We start from the raw sequence: 21473 nt of genomic DNA, 5'->3' as shown, positions 1-21473 counted from the left end.
AAAAGGCAGCATTTTTCAGTGAACAAACACATAGGTCATCAACATTGCTGCATGTAGAAATTTAAATTAATTTTGATATTTGTCGCAGACTGATGTTTAGTCTTATATTGCCTTAAATAGTTTATTCAATTCAAATTTGTTTATAACACTTTTCTCAATATTTAGTAATAATAAACAAAGCAGCTTTACGAAAGGTGAACATCATTACATTACAGTCAAAGTCAGAAAAGTCAAGGAGCTGTGTAAAGAGCGATCATTATTCATTCATTCATTTTCTTTTTAACTTAGTCCTTTTATTAATCTGGGGTCGCCACAGCGGAATAAACTGCCAACTTATCCAGCATATGTTTTTACGCAGCGGATGCCCTTCCAGCTGCAACCCATCTCTGGGAAACATCAATACACACTCATTCACACTCACTACGGACAATTTAGCCTACCCAATTCACCTGTACCGCATGTCTTTAAACTGTGGGGGAAACCAGAGCACTCGGAGGAAACCCACATGAACGCAGAGAGAACATGCAAACTCCACACAAAAACGACAACTGACCCAGCCGAGGCTCGAACCAGCGACCTTCTTGCTGTGAGGTGGCAGCATACCTACTGCGCCACTGCGTCGCCGGGCAATCATTATATATAAACATAATTAGCCTGCCGTTATATAGTATATAGGTTATATCTAATTATACATGTTCAATGAAGTGTATTTGTGTCTTAAGTGTATATGTGTCCCCTTGAAGTCCTCAGATGTTTGCCATCATCTCTTAACAGGTGTTGGATCTGAGTGGCGCTGCACAATTTCTAAAGGCCTTGGGATGAGCATCCCCAAATGGAAATAGAGTAAATAGAAAGGAAATAATTAGTGTAGCTGCTGTTCATAACCCAAAAATGCTGTTCACCCAAAAATGAAAATTATAATTTTTTTATTTATTACCTTCAAGTTGTTCCCTTGCCATTCGTTCATTCAGAAAACAAATTAGGACTTTTTAAATTAAATCTGAGAGCTCCCTCATCCTCCGAAGACAGTAATGGTCCAGACTCCTTCAAAGTCCAGAAAAGGACCATCTGCCAAGATAAGGAGACCATATGTATTCAATGGTACAGGTGGAATATTTTCATGCTCATAAATAATTTTGTGTGCACATAAAACAAAAAACATTGACTTTTTAAAAACACTTTCTTCTCCTTAGTGGCAGTGTAGGGCGCATGTTTGCGAGAACTTTGTGCATTTTATGCATGACACAGTTGGTTGCTTTGGTTAAATTCAATACCTCAGATACACCTGTGCTTTGTGTGCAGGCATTCAAGATATACATCAGTGCACAGGGCTCACAAACCCTCAACAGTGAGGGCAAGAAACCTTCAAATATAGTCTTTATTTTTGTTTTATGTGCACACAAAAGTGTTCTTGAAATATTCCAGTTGAACCACTGAACGTGTATGATCTTTTTTGAGGGTGTTTTCTGGACATTAAGTCGAATACACTGAAAAAAAATTATTAATTGGATTTACCTAATTTATAAGTGTTTGCAAACAAATTAAGTTGAGCATTACTCAATTTAAGTTGTTTGTTTAAATTCAGCCCATATAAACTGTTTGCAGCCACTTGCCTTAACAAATAAGTAAATCCAGTGAATCATTTTTTTCAGTGTATTTACACTGCACTGTAAAAAATGTTGGGTTCCACATAATCGATTTGTTTTAAGACAACACGAAGTAATTAAACTGATTCGTTTTTACAAATGTAAGTCGATTGAACATAAACAGTTAAGTTGCCCCTAAAAAAAAAAACTCAAGAATTGTGTTGTTTCATCTCATTTTAAATAAATATTTTTGAACAAACAGCAAATTTCTTTTTTGAGTGTGTAACAAGGACACCTTAAAAAATAAGTGACATTGGAAAGTACTGCGCATGTGCAATGATGTGCAAATAGTAATGTGATGCAAGTTATTTTTGTTGAATGAAATATTTTTGTGGTGTCATTCTCTTTGTGGAGGGGCGGAGCAAAATAACACCTAATCAGTGCCCACCTAGAAATCACAGATGGTTGTTGTGTCAGCTTGATAAATATAAGCAGCATAACATAAAGCTTCATCTTTTAATTAGGACCCAAAATAGATGAATATTAGGTCTGCTCTTTAAAACAAAGAAAAAAGCAATGGTAGATCAAACAGGAAACTAAATATTTCTGTGTAACTGTATATACACTCGATTTGTTTGTGAAAGTGGCATACATTTTAGTACTACACATCAACCAAATCACTTATTTAGTATTCATGTAAACAGTACATTTATATTTATCAATCAGAATTATTTAATTTCAATCGCAACAAAAGGTGTTCATGTAAATGTAGCCACTGTAACACATTTTTTTAATTAAACCCAAAATACGCAATTGAACACAATTTAAATCGGAAAGACTTTTTTGTGTCAATCAACATTATCCCCTAAATGCTGTCGACTGCACCTTTAACAGATCTGCCGTACTGCTTCGGCTCTTGTGAGGTATACCGTTAAAATCTTAATATCCAATTTGTGCACCTATGAGGGGTTGCTCAGGGAACGATATGTGAGGAACATAGAAATACAGCTTTGAAAATTCCCATAAGAAATAATTTTCACAGCAGATTATCATTGATTTCTTAAAATAGCCTCTCACTAGAGCACTGGAGACACGTGTGTGTATGTGTGTCTGTGTGTGTGTGTGTGTGCGCGTGTGAGGTATAGAGCTCAAGAGAATTGGCCAAACAAAGAAAATACAGTCGCAGTTAAGAGCTGTTCATCCTGGTGCAATTACTAATGCCAATAACCAGCAGTGTAGAAACGTACAGAAAATCACTGAGAGCTCCAAGTTAAAAGCCAATAATTGTGCAGACTAGGAAAGTAATTTTGTATTTCTCTTCAAAATTCCATACAGTACATACTGGGCTGCATGTGTATAGCACTGAAGTTCAGTAAATAGGGGTATATATTATTATGAAGAATTTTCAGGGATGAGTTTGATCTTCCAAACACACACATTACAAAGTAACTTTCACTTACAAATAATTTAAAGCAAAGTAAAGCATTGCGCTATACAAATTAAAGCAAATTTAACTGAATATATTTATTTAAATTAAGTGAATTTTTTTTAATTAGTTGGCAACATTTTTAGCTCTACTGTGATTTTTTTTTTGTCATGAAGACTTAATAATGTACTAGTTATTGTGCAAGATAAACTTTAAAGTTTGAAGTGTAGATGGTCACATTTTGCAATAAGGTTTCATTAGTTAATGTTAGTTGATGTAGTTACTACTTGTACAGCATTTATTAATCATAAATCATTGTTTTATAATGCATTATTAAAATCCAAATGAATGCTTGTTGACATTAGTTAAAGCGCCATGAGTTAACACAAACTAACAATGAACGATTTTAATTTCATTAACTAACCTTAACTAACATGAACAAATACTGTAATAAATGTATTGTTCATTATTTGTTCATGTAAGTTAAGTGAGTGCAAAATGCAGCAGCTGGATTTTTAACAAAGAGCCTGTAATATTCACGTCACTCCTATTTTGAGAATCTAATTTTAAATCCTTTTTTTTGTGTATAAAGCCTTACATGGTCTGGGTCCCCATGATTTATCCCAACTGATTGTGGCCTATGCTCCATCCAGACACTTGCGTTCCGCTGAACAGTTTCTAGTAAAAGTCCCAAAGGCCACCCTTAGAAAAAGGGGCAAACGTGCATTTGCCATAGCCGGTCCTAGCCCGAACGCGTTGCCACTAGAATTAAAAATGGATTTGTTGCTACTAAGTTTAAAGCTTAAATTAAAAAGTCATGTATTTTGTTGCATCTTTTGAAGCATAAATCCCTTCACTGGGGGGAACTTGAACTTAATACAACCTTATTGTAAAGTGTTATTGTGTAATTTAAAGGTTTAACTAGGTTTATTAATGTGACTAGACAAGTAATTAGTTGATATTTAGGCAATTCAATTGTGGTTTTGGTGGTCAATGGTGGCAATTCACTGTAGTTTGTGCTGTAGCCAATTGATAAAGTACTATGTTTAAAAACATTTCAAAATTTATTAAATTTTCCAGCCCAGAAAATATAAATAACATTTTCTCTTGAAGAAAGACTATTATTGAAAAAATACTGTGAAAAAATTCTCTGTTAAACATCACTTGGGAAAATTTAGAAAAAGAAATAAAATTTCACTGGAGGGCAATGTATGCATGTATTAATCATTTTGCCTTCAACTATATATGTATTTATATGTTAAAGGTATGACTCCTCCTTTGCTGCAAGCCCATAAAAAAAGTCACCTTCTATCTTATTTGTTGCCCACAGCAGTTTTTGTCTCTACTGCAAATAAAGCAGAATGGGCTCAACAGGAAGCAGACGTCTGAGCAGAGCAGAAAGTGTGCCTCTGGCCTGTATTTGGTCAGTATCCTCCTATGAAATGGCAACAAGGTTTTAACCTTTAGCTCTGCTGGGTTTTGCTGCAGCATATTGAATTAGAGCAGTCAGATGGACATGGCCCAGCAGATGCACACACTGTCTGTTTGAGTGGCACCACACTGGCAGAAAACACTCATCGGGAGATTCACATTCACACTGGGAAGAATCGTTCCACTTTAAACCAAAAAGAAAGACATGTTTGAGCATGTTTGTATATTGAGGAAGCAAAATAAAGTTAGAAAACTATATAAATAATAAATAATTTTACAGAAATTCATGCATAAAATAAATATGAAACACCATGAAAGGCTGCTGTTCAAGGTACCTCTACTTCAAGTTAATTTAACTATAACAAATATGAAGAGTTGAGCATTTCTGAATGAAATTCTGCTGAGAAAATTCTCTTGAAATTTTACAGAATGGGTCTAAATAACCCCGAATCTCATAAATAAGCAGTAAATACCTAATGCCTACAACATTTTGCCTTAGCATAAATATTTTATATGGAATTATAATATAAATTCAAGTTGGTGCTTGACAGTTCAGAGTGCAGATAGATATGTGCCATCTACTTAGTGTATATGTTTATTTGTGAGTGTGTGCATTGACGCAGTCACTGGTAATCGGTATCCATCGCATGGTCTCCATTCCATGTTTATCTCCGAGCACCAGCCTTGAAGTCCGGATTAATCTGCTTGCTTGCCTCTGGAAATGGAAGAGGAAATAGGAAAAAAGTGGGAATGGAGAGTGTGTGTATGTGTGGCACAGCGAGTAAGTGCAGGTGTGTGTGTCTGTAAGAGCCTCATGTGTGTTTTGAATCACTTATTTACCTATGGAGTGAAAAATAGATGGCACTTAAATACCATTAAGCACCCCCCGCTGTCGCGCCTTTCGAATGCCCTCGTCCCGCTCTCAAGGAACACTGTAGGTCAGTCAAACAGAATGACAACCCAAATCTCAGCCTCTCACTCTCCTGCTGATCTCCTCTTGCTTGCAGGATTACAGGACTAAAGCGTTATTTTTTTTTTGAGTGACGTGGCAAATGAAACTGTGCCGTTTCCAGATGGCTTGAAGAAGGAGGGAGGCCACGTCAGCCGGGCACAGACCTGCGTACACAGAGCCATGTGCGCTTCATGAGGGCCACTGATTGAAACACAATAGTCGGAGGGAGGTCGAACACACACACACACACACACACACACACACGCACACACACACACACCACACATGGAAAGCAACAAGGACAAAAGAGATGCAGGTTTTATCTGCAGCGCCCTTCAGCTATGAGGATTGAGTGATAGATGACACATGGACAGGTGTGTGTGTGTGTGTGTTTGTGTCTTTGACCTCTATTGCGTCCTTCAGTGTCCCTCCTGTCAGTTAAAACACATACTGTATCTGTGTGCGCATGTTTTTTTATTACCTCTTTTATTACTGTAGTGCTTGAATGCAAGCATAAAAACAGCAAAGAAACCTAAAATATTCTTCTTTTCATAAATGATTGCATCTCAAATTACACAATCATTTATTAGTATATAATTAATACAGTTTTAGATAACAAAGTGCATTAATAATTAATACATATTATGACTTATTTTTTAAAAGTAATGCGTTACTTTACACATTACTTAGGAAAATAATATTATTATGTAACTCGCGTTACTTGTAATGCGATACCCCCCAACACTGATCACTTTTATCGATATGTATTGAATACTTATTTAATTTTTAAACAGCACTGGCCCCCTATGATGCATGTAAGCTGACACAAAAGAAGTTCACATCTGTGGCCACACAGCTGCCCTCTAAAATTTGAATATACTGAAATATGGACAGTGTTAGTCAATCATGACAGTGGTCATTTATTTGAAGTCTACAATCCAGTGTGTCTATTTAAACTTCTCCTTGTCCTTGTGTTTTTTGGTAAATATTTTACATTTATGACTATGAATGAAACCTGCAGTTTCATTGTTGCTTCCATGAGTACTGTAGTTCCTTTATTTTTGCAGTCCAATTGGGCTGTACAATTGGGCTGTACAGCTGCTTGTTTTTTTGATGATACATTGGCTGTTGTGAAAGTACTGACAACTGCAGTAATTATCACCCCAATGTAAAATCCTAAATGTCAGACATGTTTGATGTTAACAGGGTGGCCTTGATGTGTCTATGAGCAGATCAGGAGGTTTACGTTTTGGTGTTTAATTTTCAGACACCTCACATTACTAGATAATTTGGGCTGAATATTGGATTCCACCAAGGTCCTCAACAATACATTTTTTTTCTGGTTGTCAGATAATGTAAATAATTCAGCATAAAACTCCTGTAGTGTTAGCCCAACATAAGAAAATATTAAACTAAATCTTTCAAAACAACAACAATAGACATGTTTTTTTTTTCCTGTATGTGGACTTTACAGTAAGCATGTGTACTTATAGTGTACTTACTTAAAACTACATAGGTTAAGGAAAGGCTCAGGGTAGGTTTAGGGGTAGTGTGTATTTATTGACCAGGGCCCTATACCACACATGAGGGGCAAGATGTGTAAGGCACAATTTGTTGTTTTCATGTTTTGCTCTACGCTGTTTAAAGAGCAAATCCATTTGCACCACTTTGTGGACTCATGGGTTGCTATTTTGAAGAACTTAAATACACTGTGCCATTGATCAACTTAAAGCTGTTCTAAAGTCTAACGCAGACCAGGTTCAAACGCTAACACATCGCTTAATACACACAGGATGTACAGTATCACACTTCGCTATTATTGTTCATTTATTTGTTTGCTGGAAATTAGAACGAAATTTAGAAATAGTTTTGAAATAAATCTTTCCCCTTAACAAACTAAATTAAATATGCAGGCTAATGAATGTCTTCAGTGGAGCGCGTACAACACAATTTTTTTACTTCACCAAAGTAAAGTAAAGACTGAAAGTAAAGTAAAGAGAAAGGTTGAATGGAGAAGGCTTCTTCTTTAACCTCATGCAGACGATCTGTTTAACTGTTTTCTCACTAGTGAAGCATTCAGTTTTTCCACTTACAAAGTCCGCCATGTACATAGCAAATGAGCCATGACATGACACAACTGACTCTTAAAGTGAATGGGAGATGACGAGGCTCTGATTGGTTTAATGCACATTATGCTCAAAACACACCCATAACTCATTAAGAGAAAAAGCACAACCCTGGTAGACCATACGCTGTGTTGCAGAACTTATTTTTCCATCCCTAAAATAGCAAAAGGGAATTCGGACATGCCCTTAATGCTTTTGCGCCCTACACTTTAGACTTTGTGCCTAGATTATTAAAAATAGAGCAATGTAATGATGATAGTTACAGAGTATTTGCACACAAAACATAAAGTGCTACCTTTTTCCTAAGGCAGCTTTTATAGGTAAATATGCATTTTAGAAAACATCTATTAAAGCCCTGAGGTGTTAAACAAACCAGACGTTTTAAGACTTTTTTATACCAGACACACACAACCTGTTAACCTCTAACGTCATATAGAGGCAAACGTTTGTGTTGTTCAGTTTTTGTAAGCATCTATCAAAAGCAGTCACAGTAAAACTCCCCTATAAAATCCAATCAGAGTCAATCCGACTGACTCTGACATACCCACACACACATACACATAAACGTCTGACCGCTGTTGTCTTTCCAGATAAATGAAGGAGTGAGCGAGTGATCTAAGGGAGTAAAAAGTACCATCGCTCTCCCAGACTGCTACGCTCCCAATTAAGGCCTGCTGTGTTTGTGTGTGTGTGTGTGTGTATGTGTGTGTCACTTCTGGTGGTTGCTGAGAGCGAGTGTTAGAGCGAAAGAGCCAGAAATGGATGAATTCAGTGGTCTTTTTTGGGTGTCTGCCATCTTCGATGTTAGGTCAAAGATAGAAAAAAGAGGAAAAGGGAAAGAGCGAGAGATAAAGGGACCAGGGAAGGACAAATGAAGGCGATCTCTGTGGAAACGGCCTGAGTGCACAGATGAAAGAGGAGAGTCAGAGACCGGGAAAATGAATGAGCATGAGTGAGGTGAAGTGATCAAGCCCTCCTCTCCCCGGCTCTTCTTCTCTTTCTTCTTCTTTTCTCGCCTCCTAACCTCATCTCCTCTCATCATTTTGCCTCATCTCTGCTCTCGTAGCTACTCTTCCTGCCTCTTTGTGTTCCTCCTCTCCTCCATCTCTGTCTCTTCTAATTTTGTCGTCTTGTTTCTCCTCATTATTTCTCCTCTCCTGCATCTCTTTCTCCTTGTCTTCTTTGCCTCCTCTTGTCTCTTCTGATCAGTCCTACTCTCCTCCCTCACTGTGTCTCATCCCTCTTTATCTGTTTCTCCTTGTAATCTCACCTCATCTCGTTGTATCTCCTAATCATTTTTTCTCTTCTGTATCTGTTTCTCCTCACTTGTTGTTTCATCTCATCTGATCTCCTCATTTTTCCTCACCAATGTTTCTTGCTGTCTGTTCTCATCTCATATCTGTCCTTCTTTCTTTATTCCTGCTTTCAAATATAGTTTGCTCTTCTTGTCTATCTTTTCCATGTCTAATCTGGTCAGTCCTCCTCTCTTCACACCTTTTCTTTGAGTCTGTAGCCAGGTTTCTATCCTAACCTGAAGCGAAACTATTCAAAGTTTGCAATAAAAACACAAAAATCCCAAATGCAAATTAGGTGCATCTCCATCAAGTTATTAGAGTGGCTGACTGTAGTATTGATAACCTTGTTACCAACAAAAAACGAAGCAAGCATAATAGAGACAACAGATTAAGGGGCCAATCACACCGAACGCACCTTTACGTTCTAAAAACGCAGGCGCAACGTTCTGCCTTTTATGCCTCTAGGGTATTGTGCGTGAGTGTTGCTGTTGATATTACTATAATTGTAATATTTAATAATACTGTGAAATTCTAGATTTGTAAAGTCATAATGCACTAGATAACTCAAAACAGGGACCACAAGTCTCTCCTCCAACTTTAAAAGTCTTCATAGTCATCTTAACAACTCAAACACTGCAGGCACCTCATCGGAAACACCGCCTTTGCTTTTATTTGATTGGAGAATGAAACACGTGACTGACATAACGAGCTTTTTCTGCTCAGAGTTGACTTTTGTTCAACTGCGAGCGCACAGTGCGTAAAGTCAAAAATGCTAGGCACAGCAGGTGGTTAAATTTTGAGGCGCGCAGGGCACATAAGCAGCACATAAAACGCTTGCGGCCGTTAGTAAAGCATTCAAAAAATGTACCTCTCAATGCAAAAAAACTTACTCAGTGTGATCTGTCCTAAATCATATTAAAGTAATGTTTGCTCCATCTCCCATTAATTGCTTTAATCTTTTTTTATTTTTTTTTTTATTTTAGAAGTGCTAAAATCTCAGTGAATACTTGCTTCACTGATTCGGCTTTTAAATGAACCAATTACGTTGGAAAACAAGTGTATGTCCTACCTGACCATATCATTTTTAAATGAATTACCACATCCTCAATTAAATGGCAAATCACATGACAGCAACCACTTGGGACACCCAAACAAAGAGGTTGTTGTAATTTAGGGAGGAGATTTGCCATCAGGAATTAGTTTGAAATAGCACCAGTCGACCAGACCCAGCAAGCATTTTATGTTTTTAAAAGATGTCTAATAGATGTCTCATAGACATCTTAACATAGTCGTCTTGGCTAAAACAAGACTAAAATTAGGCTATCAGTGAAAATCTAATAGACGTCTAAGAATAGGCCGAAGCTAGACTAGTCATCAAATAAACAGAAATGTATGATCACTTATAAAGTATGTTTAATCTGTCTATTTGATGACTAGTTTAGTTTTGGGCTATTTTTAGATGTCTATTAGATTTTCACTGACAGCCCAAGCTGTCTACATTTAGATGTCTATTAGACTTCTATAAAACACAAAATTGTATGCTGGGGAGCTTCTTGGTAGTACCAGTTTGATTGGGGGTCGTCGGTTTCATCTTCCAGAAACAACAATAAAGGAGGTTAGTGATGTGGCAGTGTTCCCTTTGGGTTCTCATGTGCATTAGCTTGGGCACCCTAAAAAATATATATTTTTTGGTATGATTTAAACATTTAGAAACAAAATGTAAGACACAGATGTTTTAAAATTTAAAAGGAGCTTGCACTTGCATGCCTGAGAGGTGTTTCAAAGATGGCTGCTGAGAGAAATGACTTTCCTTAAAGGGACCTTGTTGATTTTCAAGCATTTACACAGGGTGATGGAAACCTAGCTGATGTCTGTTTCATGTCTTCTCCTCCTTTTCCTCATGTCTTTCTCCTCCTCTATGATGTTTATCTCATCATTCCCCACTTCTTAATCTCTTCTTTTTCTTCTCCCTGTCTTATGTCCTTTGTCTTATTGTCTTGTGTGCTCTCCTCCCCAGCCTCCCCTTGTCTCTCTTCTTTTGTTTTCTCGTTTTCTTGTCTCATTGTCTTTTATCTTCTCTCCCAATCTTTCGTCTCCTTGTCAGTCTTCACCCCTTCACTTCTTGTTTCTTCTCAAATCTCTTATCCTTCTTATTATCTCTCCTTGACACTCCTCTCTCTTCTCCTCTTTTTGTTTCAACAGCATTTTGTCTCATCTTATTTCTCCTCTCCTCCATCTCTCCTGGTCTCCCCTCATTATCTTTCATCATGCCTCCTCCCATTTATTTGTAATTGTCGCCTCTCCTTTACTCCCATCATCTTTTTTCATAGTCTTATGCCCTTGTCTTGTATCCTGTTTTATTCTCCTAATTAATCTTATTTATTCCTTTGTTTTTTTATTTTTTCTCCACTTCTAATTTTCTCTTCATTTCTTCTTGTTTCTCACTCCATTTTCTCTTTTCATGTGGATATGTCAGTTTTAGATTTTTATAATTCCATCTTACTATGCCTTGTATGTAACAAAAAGCAAATAATTTGAAGCAGTTTTCGTGTTTATTCTCATATTATTAGTGCTTTATCACTGACAGTTTCACATGCTCTTTAAATGAGGCTGTTTCTATATATAATATATATATTATTGTCGTAATAAATTATACCTTACAGTAGCTAAATGGGAGATCCTCCTCTCCTCTTGCTTAGATTACATTGTACCAATTATAAAAACAAATCCAAAACTGTGACCACAGAGGATAGTTACATTTGAACTGACCCTTCAAATGTATTTTAATGCTGATATTTCTCTTTGCAAAGCATAGGCAACAAATTAACTGACCCTGGAAATAAAATCATGGTTAACAGGTCTCTGTCAAATTTAATGTACATAATTAAAGGGAAAGCATACTTTGGGTGCAAGCAACTTCACACTCACTCCTCTTCACACATCCTGAAATGGCAACAGCGTCAAAACCTCTGCCATAGTTGAGGTTCGGGGAGAAAACTCAATTAATTTTTCACGAAAGAACAGGGGGAAGAGCGTGAGGTTTGATAAAAGTAGCTCTTGTTGGGAGGTGTGTGCAGATGGGATGACGACTACTTTAAGGTTTTTCGAGAACAAGAATGAGTCACAAATGTTGAAGCAACTTGGTTCGTAAAAACAGAGCACAGAAAAATATTTCTGTATGTATGTTCTTAAATTTAAAAACTTGTTGAATGCTTATTTTATTTAGTGTTATTGTTGATGTTATTATTAATTAAAATGTCTTTAATTAGGAATTACATTTCCTGCAATAATTGAATAAATTTTAAACTGTGGGCATAGAATATAAAGAAAAAAGAAAAAAAAAAAGAATATATATATATATATATTGGATAACACACACACACACACACACACACACACACACACACACACACGTTTGTTTTTGTGAAAAGTGGGGACATTACATAGGTTTCCATTCATTTTGCACTGTCCAAACCGTATATTATATTGCCATCACCCCACCCTACCCCCAAAACCCAACCATCACAGGAGACTGTGTGCAGCTTTACTCTCTGATTAAACTCATCATGTGGGATTTTTAAGCATTTTGAGAAATGAGGACATCCCCTCAACATGTCCTCATACTTCACCTCATTATTATCATTTTACAGATTTGTGTCCTGATATGTCACAAAAACACGTACACACACACACACACACACACACACACACACACACACACACACACACACACACACACACATATATATAACAATAAATCAATAAATCAAAACAAACAGACAAAGCAAAGAGTTAAACAAGGAAAAACGTGTCACAATGCTCAAAGATAAACTGATAAACAAGACGCGTGCGCGCGTGTGTGGTGCATGACAGGATTTCATATCCATATGTCAATATGTCTATATATATATATATATATAAAACTTTACTATAAAGTCTTATATCCCTGTTTCTTTTTTTTACAGCATTCTTTCCTATTTTAATGAGTAGACAGAAAATTTACACATTTTTAAATTAAAAATGTAATTAAATATTGTAAATTTAGAATGAAAAATATTTTATTTACATCGATATTCAGAATTTTCAGTTAAATTGTATGTGGTACCTGCTTAGTCTTCATAAATATTTGTGATGGATCATCAAGTAACACATAAAATTAAATCTGAAATTCTGAATAATGACATAAAGTATTTTTCTTATTCTTAAGTAGTTATTTTCAGACATTGCAGACATTTTCTTACGTCCAGTCATTTTAACAGTGTGAGTTAATGTATTGTGAAACAATAAAAGACTATATAAGAGCAAAGGAATATATTATAACAGAATAATATATTATAACAGAAAAAGAAAAAAACTCTGCACATGTTATGACAGAGATCAGACATCACATTCTAGATTGTGCTAGATGAAATCACGAAATGACACAAACAGAAATAGGTTCTCAAATTGCAATTCCTAGACTGTATCAAACTCTGTTCTTTCCTTTGCCAAAACTGGGGCTCAGTTTTTGTCTCTCCAACATTTGTTAACCAGGGAAGAGTGATTATCTAATCAGTGTAATTAGCGGGTAATTAAAGTTTGAAGATTTACTCGAGCTGTTTATTGCAGTGACTTAGCTGAAAACTTGGGATGTGTCTCAAGAATGAAACAAAGCACTCACTACATCCCCTGCTAAAGATTTATGCAAGTAAATATACAGTATAGGGCGATCAATTAAGGACAGCATGGAAAAAACTTGAAGACAGCAAGACAGTATGTTTAGCTAACCATAATTAAATTACTATTTAACTGCACAACAAAATGTCTAGTGAATAGCTTTATCTCTAACGCTAATGCTATATAAACATAACCAGCATTGCATCCAATCACAACCTTTCTGAAATAGCGGTGACCTTAGCCTGGATGAGATTGACGGGTCACAGTGATGTCTTTTTTTAATTGGGGTCTTCTTCACCTCATATTTGATAGACCCACTGTGCTTTATCAGCAGGCAGCAAATGTTCAGCAATCCATGTTTCGCCTTATCAGTGTTTGCAGAGGTTTAGCGCACGTGTTACAATTCCAGCATCCAAAACAGATGAAACACTGCAGTCAAACATTTATACTTCAATACAAACATGCACAAAATGGCTTTTATTGGACAACAGCCTAGACTTTCACAATGACAGTGTTTTATGTTTAGAAAGAGCCAGAAATTCAATGATAGCGGCTATTTAAGTTACTTATGAGCACAACACTCTGGAATTCAGTGCACATTTAGTGCATTTTGTTTAAAACTTTAGTGTTTCCTCTAGGGTTTTTTTTCCAGCTGTGGTGGCAGGACTTTTACACAGATCTTTCCTGTGGCATTATTTCAGTGACAAATGTCGATTTCATATCGCATTCATGTAATACGAGCATGCAATACGAGCATCTTCACTACCGATTTCCTGTTCATGCACAAAACTTCTTGCTCACCCTCAAATATACGCTGCTCAAGTGCAGATTTTCTTGTACGCTGTGTTTATGTAACGTAATGTTACCAAGATTTATTAGATTTGCTATGAATACTTAAGAACGTCTCTAAAAGACCTACAGATTGGCATTGATGCGTCCAAAAGTAAAGTGAAACGGCCATAAACTCCAGCAAGATAAAGTAATTGTATGCAGAACCAAAGACCTTTATCTACAAATAAATTATGATTACGGAAACTGTGTTCATCTTAACTGAAAGCTACGTTGTGTTTGCTGGCCTCACGCATTGTGCAGCCCTGTCAGTCAGTCAGTCAGTCAGTCAGTCAGTCAGCATGTAACCTTAAAGGGTTTTGATGTGATTATAACCCGCCATAAAGAAAAACGTCAATAACTGAAGGTTTAGAATGAGAAGCTGTAATGTAGCCGTGGCATGAAATGAATTTTGGTGTGGTGCCCCGCTATGGAAGAATGAATATAGCAGACACCATGATGTTAGTAATCAAGCTGTTGAAACTATTGACTTTTATTTGTGTTAATTTGAAGAAAGAAACACATACTGGATTAAGGCCCCGTTTACACTAATGCGTTTTAGTTTGAAAACGCATAAGTTTTGCTACGGTTACGCCATCCGTCCACACTACGCCGGAGTTCTCGAGCGCCGAAAACGGAGCGTTTCGAAAACGCTGGAGAGGCCGTTTTCATTCTAAAACGCTGCAGCTCCGTCTCAGTGTGGATGGGGAAAGACGGAGATATCTGAAAACGGAGGCGGGGCTGCAGACATTCGCCTCTCTGATTGGGGCTTTTCCTCAATATTAAGTAGCCTAACACACAGTTCAGTCCTGAATCTTCTCCGTGTAAGTTCAGACTTCGCAAGTTTGATCAAGGCTGCATCTCTTCTTCTCAGTTTGATATGGAAAACATACCGAGGACACGCGTAAATCTTCAAAGGGAACAGTGTACTTTATAACTTCATTCACATCACCTTGGCTACGTTGTTTCACTTTCTCAACAATAAAATGTAAACTTGATATAAGGAACTGCCTATTTTTATTTTAATATTAACAACTAAACAGACAGCAGACATGTTGAGGCGTCGTGCTGCATATATGAGCGTCATCTTCACTGTGTGCATATTTATAACAAAACGGAGCCGATAACAACTGCCTCCTTTCAATTTCAGTGAAAATACGAAACACACCCTCTCTTTTGCTGAATATCAGTTTTAATAATCGATAATGGCCATTATAAAAGTAAAACATACAATAAGTTTATACATTATAGGAAATAAAGGCAAGCGATCAGTCAATATACAGAATGTACGTGCTTACATTAATCATTAACTTATCTTTGCGCTCAGCCAAAACACGTTACCTGAGAACAAGTAATAGATTCCAGTGACCAAAGTCAGGGAATATGTCGTTAGATAAAGACAACAAGATGAATGAAATATCACGTTTAATAAATATAGTGAGATTAGATCCAGCGGGAGATGCTTGATGAGAAGTCCGACTAGCAGAGCTCTCATCTGGGTAGATGGGCTCCAGCGATTGCCAAAGTGTGTGTGTGTGGTCACGTGATGTGCGTTTTCAGCGTTTTGGTGTGGACGGAGAGCAGTTCAGAAACGCTGGGTAAAACGCGAGTGTGGACGCGGATCGTTTTCATTCTAAAACGCCGTTTTAAAACTAATACGCACTAGTGTAAACGGGGCCTAACTTAGAGGTAAGCAAATGCTGAGTACATTTTTATATTTGTGTGAACTCATTTTAAACCCACACTCTTAAAAATAAAGATTTCGATGAAAGAACCTTTCAGTAAAAAGTTCTAAACAGAATATATTTTTCTTTTCATAGTGTGAAGAACATTTTAACAATCTAAAGACTGTTGAAACCCTTTTCACTTTAAAGAAGCTTTCTGGAATGAGAAAGTTTTTCATGTAACCATCTTTATTTATAAGTGTGAGTCACTGAAGTCAACAGTCAACACACCAATTCCTAGAAAAACAGTCCAATGGCATTAGCAGTGGATACATTTTTCAAAGGCGGTCTGAATCTACTGTAGGTGAAAAGTTGTAGGACAAGGCTTGTTACTGCGTCAATGCCTTGTTCACAAGTGGTCAATGTGTCAGTACAAATGGTTCAAACATTTGGAAATTGATGGGCTAATTACAGAGTAAACAACTCCCCCACTGAGCTATCATCACTTTCAGTCACGTCCTAAAAAATAAATGTACTTGAAATGACTGGAAACGAGAAATGATCTGTAAGTGAGGTGCTTTCAGTGAGCACTCAGCTCTTTTAAATTAAAACTGCACCTCTGTGCCTGCAATTATTTTGACGCGTGCAGTGTATACAGAGGATTTGTTGACTGCTGGCCTGAATTAAAAGCGACTAGCTGAGAAACAGTTAATATCAACATATAACATTTTTTTACACAAATCACACAACAGCCCACGTAACACATTTTCATTTTTATCCATCCCCTAAATCATCCACTCAAGCATAAACAACCCAGATTTTGTTTGCATTACCCAAGCTCAGGAACATTTACTGTTCTAAAAGCTCAAACAGATATAAATAAAAGCAACCAAGAAGGTTCACTCTGGGGTCGGCTGCCACAACCAATGCAAACAGAATTAAATTGGTTGCTATCAGATAGGTAATGCAACTGAACACGGAGTCAGAAGAGCCATCCCATCTTCCTTCCTTTGACTATATTTACCACTCAGTGGGCCTACATGCACGTTGTTAACCAGATTGTGCTAAATAATCTTACAATGCATGGTCATGTAAATGAATTAGCCTGTTTTCCTTTTTGGAGTAAAGTCTTCAACAGCTTAAGCAGAAACCGTTCACCACTGTTAGATTTTTTTGTCATGCAACAATACTGGAGTTAATATTTTTAATATGTAACCGTTTTTATGTTTTGGTTTATAAATAATGCTGAAATCTACATGATGTTTATGAATTTTAGCTTGGCTTCCACTGTAAATAGCATAGCTACTGCTATATAAACATAATAATTAATACATTTTACTATTGTAAGCTGGTTATATTCAAAGACTGTTACCACACAATTGTGGTAAAATCCCTTATAAAAGTGATTTTTAAATAATAGGTCCCCTTTCACATCTGTTGTGCACAGATTTGTTGTACAAGGGTTATTAAGCTACTCTTTTGTTAATGTTAGGCACAGTTTCATACAGATAACATCATGATGATCGTTTTGTTTACTGCTCTCCTCACCAATAAATAATCTGTGGACTTTTTTAATTTGTTGCTTTTCAAGTGTCAATGATGCAAATATTGCTGCCAAAAATGTACCAGATAAGTTCATATATTATCTTGCAAATATGATATAATGGAATTTAATCTCTCTATATTAGTGTCTAAATTACTGTATTAATGCTGTCTGAATTAGAAATGAAACCAGTCTAGTGATTCACCTCGCATAATGACTAGATCTGACAACATGCTGGAGCAGAGACTTTGACTAACAGCTTCTGTGAATCAAGGATGTGAATTTACATGTTTGGAAAATTCATTCACAGAACTTAAAAATACAACTCAACCATGATTACTAAAGGCTTATTTTTTTGCATGTGAAAAGGCATTGTTTCAAAGAACTGTTGTGGGTAATATGTGTATTTGTGTGCAAGTAAACATGTTCAGTCAGATTGTTTACATGGACAACAATATTCTGAAAGGGTTATAGCATTAGTCAGTGTTTGGACTTTCAGCAGTGAAATTTGAACCACTGAACTAAACTATACTGAAATTCAACTCTGAAAAACTGGACTGACACAGTTTCAATTTACTAGATCTTCTATGTTAAGCTGCTTTGACACAATCTACATTGTAAAAGCACTTTAGAAATAAAGATTAATTGAATTGAATTAGATTAAGAATCTACCAGTAAACACATTTTTGATTACCTTAATCTGGCTAAAGTCATATTTGAAGTTGACTTAAGATTGTAGTCGCATTATAGAAGTGCATATAGACATGTGAACACTTAATCGCACTGTTGCCATTGTGCAGGACTTTTTTGGCACATTTTGAGACAATGTAAACACACTGGAGTTGCAAACAAAAGATCAAGTCTTGTATCAACAACAACTTGTATCCGCCGTCATCTGTTTGCATCAGGTTTATCATTTCAAATAATCGACTGCACTTAAGCCTTCATAATAATAATATTAAAAAAAACAAACCCAAAACTGTATGTGGTACAACAAAGACAAACACTATATCAAGTGAAATTCTGTTGGAAACATCGAAGACACAAGACGTGTACCATTAATCAATTAAGGTAAATTCTAAAAACAACTCATGTAAACACCTTAATAATATTGTATCATTCAGAATAAGGGAAATAATTTGAATACTGATGTTCATGTAAACATAACTAAGACCTCATTTTGGACAGCTTGTCCTGGGATCAAATTGAGCAGTTTTTGAGCAAAGTGGCAGAAGCAGAAGCTTGTTGTGGGTCATTGATTGGTCAGCAGCTGTTCTGAAAAAAAAAAGAGAGCTGAAGTCATTCATCTGTCAACCAATCAGAGCTACAGGTGCACCGTGGCCAATTAAATGTGGAGGAGAGAGAGAGAGAAAAGGAGAGAGAGAGATAGACAGGTGTAAAGAGAGCCTGTGACACACAGAAGAAAAGAAACACAGAAATAAACCAAGAAAGAGAGGTGAGAAAGAGAGAGGGAGTAGCGAAGAAGCATGTGGCACGCAGAGAGAAGAGAGCAGCGGATGAGAGCACTCTCTCACCTACTCTCCACAGACAGCAGCTAATGAAGTAAAAGAGCGAGAGACGAGAAGTGCGTATAAAACTGGAAATCTGCTACCTGAGGAAACTTTCTGACACCAACCAGAGCGCATCATTGGGTTGCACACAGAAAAAGAGAAGACTTGCTGGAAGACAAGCATCTACTATGGAAAATAACGTAATATGCTGAAGACAATGGGAGACTGAGAGGGACGATCTTTTGACCTCTGCACTGACACCTTTATTGGATTTCCGATTTCTGAGTTTCAGGTCTCAGGTAAGAAAATTAGTCTCTTTCAAAACTCTGTATCTTATAGAGCCCAGAGCAAATTAACTAAATGAGCTGAATGTGACAAGATAAAAAGAGCGCTGTTTGTTGTAGGTTTGCGTGTTGAGGGAAGCAGAAACATTTGCCTTTTAAATTATGCAAATGACAAACAAAGCTCATGAATATGAATGAGCACGGACTTATCTGCACAGGTTTGAGACGGGGCTCACGGTGTATCGATACAAAGCTTTTCTGCTTGAGTGAAATCTCTCTCTTTTGTGTGCATTTGATCGCAACTACAAATGAGACATGACCTGGAACAAAACACTGCAAAAGTGACAAGCTAATTATGTTCAACTCCTCTCAGCAAAGCTGCAGTTTCTTCTTTTATTTATTAACAGTAATAATATTAGTAGTAAAAATAGTAATTTTTAAAATATTTATTTATTATTTTATAAATCTCTCATTTATTAAAATAGGGAAAAATCAATACCACACATTTTTACCCTGATTTACAAATAACACTTGTTAAAATGTCATGCACATTAATACTTCATAGAAGAATAAAAAATAATACCTATATAATGTCTTGTCTTGCATATTAACACGTAAGACTTTACCAATGTAATTCAAACCCATTTGCTCATTAGATTGTAATAAATACATTTTTTTTACATATATATGAAAATGAAAAAAAAAAATGGCCAAAATAATAAATATTTAAGAAAAAAAATCAATAATTACTTTAGGGAAAATCTCTTCAACAGGTGTAAAAGGTTTGTTAAAAGGTGCAGCTACCTAATTTAAATGTAAAACACAGCTCCTACATTCATCAATATTTAGTATTGTTATTAATATTTAGCTGTTTAAACAAAAGCTGCTGTATGTATCATTTATCAGTGTTGTTATGAAAAGGAACTGTCAATTCACTCAAATGGATAAATTTAATTTTTAATAATTAACATCTCATCCCCAATTATGTGCCATTTTCTATATCTAACTATCCATGGAAATCATTTCAATGGCATAAATTATTTATTTATTTTTTACATTTCACAGAATTTACCAATCTTATTTCTGAACATTCATTTAAGGTTTAGGGCTGTAATGTTTATGATTTATTTCTATGCAAATCCCATTTTAGAAATCGTAAAACTGCCAACTTGTAAAATTGCTTATGTTTTCTCATGGGATTGGTTTGGCTCATTTACACCTCTCACATGAAGTACGTGTTGCACACAGTGCTTTGAAATGAGCATGAGTTTTAGAAACCATAGCAACTAACACACATGGACACACACACACATGGACACACACAGTGTCTGACCGTGGGTCCCGTGCCAGCTCAATGTTTCCCCTGCGCCCCCCACCGCTGTCACGCTGATGTTGCTGTGCACACAGCTGGTCAGAGAGACACATTTAGGTTGTCATTTCCTCTGGTGACGGACAATCAATGGAGCGAGTCCAACACAACCACACTGTGATCCTGCCCGAACCAGACAGATGGTTGTAATGGAGTCTGGGCTGTTTAGCACCTGTTGCTCAGCTCTCAAAGACAACATGTCAGTATTCACACAAGGAAACACCTCTGCTCGACATCTGCAGAACATCGATCAAGTCTATTCATATTCAAATCAGTTCTTCATATCAGAGGAGACCTCATCTGCCTGTTGCCCCAACGCTTATCCAATGGGCCTTTGAGGAAACCTGTGGCTTTTAATTACATCCGGAATCTTGTTATGCCACACACCATGAGAAGTTAAGAAACACGGGCGATTAAATTCCTTATGACCATCTGCCACGGAAATCCACAGGTTGGTTGCTATGGCATTGTGGACTGCAAGTGGGCGGACTTGTTTTTTATTTATTGCCCAGCCCTACTTCCATTGTTCAGTGTAATGTACACAATTATGCTACACATATGAAGCATCCCTTGAGAGGTGCAGGAAATGGATCAGTGTGCTATTTTAGGCCTCCGGTGATGACTGTCAAACGCCCCTCAGCACTGTGGGTTGAGAATAGATTATAGCTATTCATTAGCATAAGCTTGAATGTGAAATATTGTAGATTGGTCACCTACAGGATCTGAAAAATGCGTATGAAGTTTAAGTTGCGTGGAGAGATTGAGGTCAAGGCTGAGGTCAGGAATGAACGAAGCACAACCA

The 21473-nt window shown here is 36.7% G+C and overlaps 1 protein-coding gene and 1 long non-coding RNA gene across 7 annotated transcripts in view; one reads left to right on the top strand and one right to left on the bottom strand.

Moving 5' to 3' along the window:
- The window catches only part of drd4-rs (dopamine receptor D4 related sequence), a 116577-nt gene that overhangs the window by 62683 nt on the left and 32421 nt on the right, over positions 1-21473 (top strand). The window contains exon 1 of one of the 5 annotated variants that reach the window (XM_087246650.1): positions 18906-19317. The exons of the other annotated variants lie outside the window; for them this stretch is intronic. The gene's annotated coding sequence lies outside the window, so the exon portion shown is untranslated. Of the gene's footprint in view, positions 1-18905; positions 19318-21473 lie in introns of those variants that run through there. 5 annotated transcript variants of the gene reach the window in all.
- The window catches only part of LOC110439363 (uncharacterized), a 49126-nt gene that overhangs the window by 17998 nt on the left and 9655 nt on the right, over positions 1-21473 (bottom strand). The window lies entirely within an intron of this gene.

Source organism: Danio rerio, chromosome 4, assembly GCF_052040795.2.
Source record: "Danio rerio strain M-AB ecotype USA chromosome 4, GRCz13ab, whole genome shotgun sequence".
Taxonomy (NCBI): domain Eukaryota; kingdom Metazoa; phylum Chordata; class Actinopteri; order Cypriniformes; family Danionidae; genus Danio; species Danio rerio.
The sequence above is the reverse complement of the archived record's forward strand: the minus strand, read 5'-3'. Positions and strand labels throughout refer to the sequence as shown.